The sequence below is a fragment of the Herpailurus yagouaroundi genome, unplaced genomic scaffold (genome assembly GCF_014898765.1).
Source record: "Herpailurus yagouaroundi ecotype Mexico unplaced genomic scaffold, PumYag 67375, whole genome shotgun sequence".
Taxonomy (NCBI): Eukaryota; Metazoa; Chordata; class Mammalia; order Carnivora; family Felidae; genus Herpailurus; species Herpailurus yagouaroundi.
The window spans coordinates 1,344,715-1,347,952 of NW_024420192.1; the positions used below are offsets into that span (position 1 = coordinate 1,344,715).

Genomic DNA, 3,238 nt, shown 5'->3' on the forward strand with positions numbered 1-3,238 from the left:
TAAAAATGAACATTGGGACCTCATCAAAATCAAAAGCTTTTGCACAGCAAACAACCAACAAAACTAAACAGCAACCAACGGAATGAGAGAAGATATTTGCAAATGACATATCAAGTAAAGGGATAGCATCCAAAATTTATAAAGTCGTTATCAAACTCAACACCCCAAAAACAAATAATCCAGTGAAGAAATGGGCAGAGGATATGAATAGACACTTTTCCATGAAAACATCCAGATGACTAACAGACACATGAAAACATGCTCAAAATCACTCATCAGCAGAGAAATACAAATCAAAACCACAATGGGATACCACGTCACACCTCTCAGAAGGGCTAAAATTAACAACTCAGCAAACAACAGATGTTGGCAAGGATGTGGAGAAAGGGGAACCTTCTTACACTATTGGTGGGAATACAAACTGGTGTAGCCACTCTGGAAAACAGTATGGAGGTTCCTCAAAAAATGGAAAATGGGACTACCCTATGACCCAGCAATTGCATTACTAGGTATTTATCCAAACAATACAAAAAAAAAACACAAAAAACAACACCCCATTGTTTATAGCAGTGCTATCACCAATAGCCAAATTATGCAACAAGCCCAAATGTCCATCAATGATGAATGGATAAAGTAGATGTGGTATAGATTCTGGCACAGGTCGGTGGGCACAGCTAGCGGGTCCTGAGGTGGAAAGGGGGGTGAAGCTCTGTTCACCCCCATACCCCTCCCCCTCAGGTGCAAGCGTCACCCCTTTGCCAGCCAGGCCAACCCGGCTGAACTATCCACTGCAGCACAAGGGGAAGGGGGGGGTGGCTCCGGGCGACCCCAGCAGACCCCCATCATGGGCGGCCAGAGTTCCAAGGCTCCCTGGGGCAAGGTGACCACCAAGGAGGCAGCTGGCACTTCCCCTGCTAAGGTAAAGTGACAGGAGAATGGCCACGTGAAAAGCAATGGAAACTTATCCCCCAAGGGCGAAGGGGAATCGCCCTCCATGAACGGAATAGAGGAGGCAGCCAGGGGCCACTGGCGATGCCATTGAGCTAGCACCCCCTAGCCAGGGCGTTGAGGTCAAGGGGGATGCCCCCACCAAGGAGACCCCCAAGAAGAAGAAGAAATTCTCTTTCAAGAAGTCTTTCAAATTGAGTGGTCTGTCCTTCAAGAGAAATGGGAACGAGGGTGGGGGTGATACATAACTCCTCACCCAAAGAGGAAGAGCAGGAGCAGGGGGAGATCAGTGCCTGTGGCAAGGAAGGCACAGCTCAGGAAAGGACCAGGAGCCCCAGGCCAAAGGGGCAGAGGCTGGTGTTGCCTCCAAAGGAGGAGACACATAAAAAGAGGCAGGGCCTACAGAGCCATACACTCCCTTGGGGCCAGATAGTGGCCCTACACCCACCAGTGAGCAGAATGAGTAGCTGGGTGAGGACAGGTAGGTGAGCTCTAAGCTGCAAAAATTGTGCTGTCCTTGTGAGGTCACTGCCTGGACCTGGTGCCCTGGCTGCCTTCCTCTGCCAAGAAAGGAAGGGGCTGTTGCCCCCTCCCATCCACGTTCCCTCTCCTTTTCCCTCCTGTGGATTCTCCCATCCTCCATTTGGCCTTTCTCTTAAGGTCAGTTGAAGATGGTCCCTTGCAGTTTCCCAAGTTAAGTTAGTGATGTGAAATGCTCCTGTCCCTGGCGTTACCTCTCCTGTCCCCACCCCTACAGAAGGCAATTGCTGGTTTTCTTCCCCAATTCTTTTCCAAGTAGGTTTTGTGTACTCTTTTCCCTAAATCCCTAAGCCAGATGTGGAGTACCTACACTCCCAAACCCTGAGGGTCCAGCCTCCCCCTCCACCCCCATTGAGTTTTTAGTCTCTTGTGCTGTGCCTAGTGGCACCTGGGCTGGGGAGGACACTGCCCCTGTCTAGGTTTTTATAAATGTCTTACTAAAATTCAAACCTCCAGCTTGTGAATTGACTGTGTCTCTTTTTTGACTTGGTAAGCAAGTATTAGGCTTTGGGGTGTGGCAGGGAGGTCTGTAATGTGAAACAACTTCTGTTGTCTTCTTTTCCCCCTCCAAACCCCAGATTTGTGCTTTTTTTCTAACTGCTAAAACCATTCATTTCCACGTGGTTTTAGTGTAACATTTGGAAAATGAATAAATGTCATCCCTTTAAAAGAAAAAGAAGTGGCATATATATATATATGTATATATATATATATAGTATATGTACATATGTAATATATGTATATATATAGTGTAGGTACCTATTTAATATATGTACATATATACATATGTACAATGGAATATTACTCAGACATCTAAAATAATAAATTCTTGCCATTTGCAACATGGATGGAACTAGAGTTTATTATGTTAAGCAACATAAGTCTTTCAGAGAAAGTCAAATATCACATGATTTCACTCAGATGTGGAATTCAAGAAACACAACAGATGAACATAGGTGAAGGGAAGGAAAAATACAATAAGATAAATCATAGAAGGAGGCAAACCATAAGAGAATATAAAATACAGAGAACAAACTAAGGGTTGCTGGAGGGAAAGAGGGTGGGGAAATGGGCCCCTTGGGTAATGGACATTAAGGAAGGCACTGGGTGTTATATGTAAGTGATGAATCACTAAATTCTAAATTCTACTCCTGAAACCAATACTACACTATATCTTAACTAACTGAATTTAAATAAAATAAAATAAAATAAAATAAAATAAAATAAAATAAAATAAAATTATTTCAAAGACTAAAACTATGCAGAGATCTCAAACTTTGATCCTCTCATTAGAAGGACCTGCTGGTTTAGATAAGGCTGGTCACTGTAAAGGAAATAAAACTGGTTAGTTTTTTGGTTTGATGCACATATTTGTGAAGACTGAAGAAACCCAGATTACTTTTTCTAAGAGAGAAAATCCATGGCCAAGGTGTATACATCCCACTTCACCACTCCCTCCCCCTTCTCTTTATTTGAAGACCTACTTCAAATCTTTTAGTAGGTATCAACAGGGACTTCTGAGCAGAGTCAAAAAATAAAAAGAATGGCATGGATAACTAACTGAACTATCATTTCTCAGTCAAGACAAAGAAGTAGGGGAATTGAGTACTGGAGCTTGTAGCTTTGACTTGTTAGCTAATGGGTGGGTAGTTGCAGAGAATAAGAAGAGTGAATTGAACTATCCACAATGTAGTGCTTTGATAGGCAGCCAGTTCACAATATTCAGAACTTGTAACTGCTTCTGTTTTGC

General features: G+C 43.4%; 1 pseudogene; it reads left to right on the top strand.

Annotated features, from left to right (window-relative positions):
- The first annotated feature begins 844 nt into the window (after window positions 1–844).
- LOC121024916 (MARCKS-related protein-like) lies at window positions 845–2,158 on the top strand (annotated as a pseudogene).
- Window positions 2,159–3,238: the final 1,080 nt, after the last annotated feature.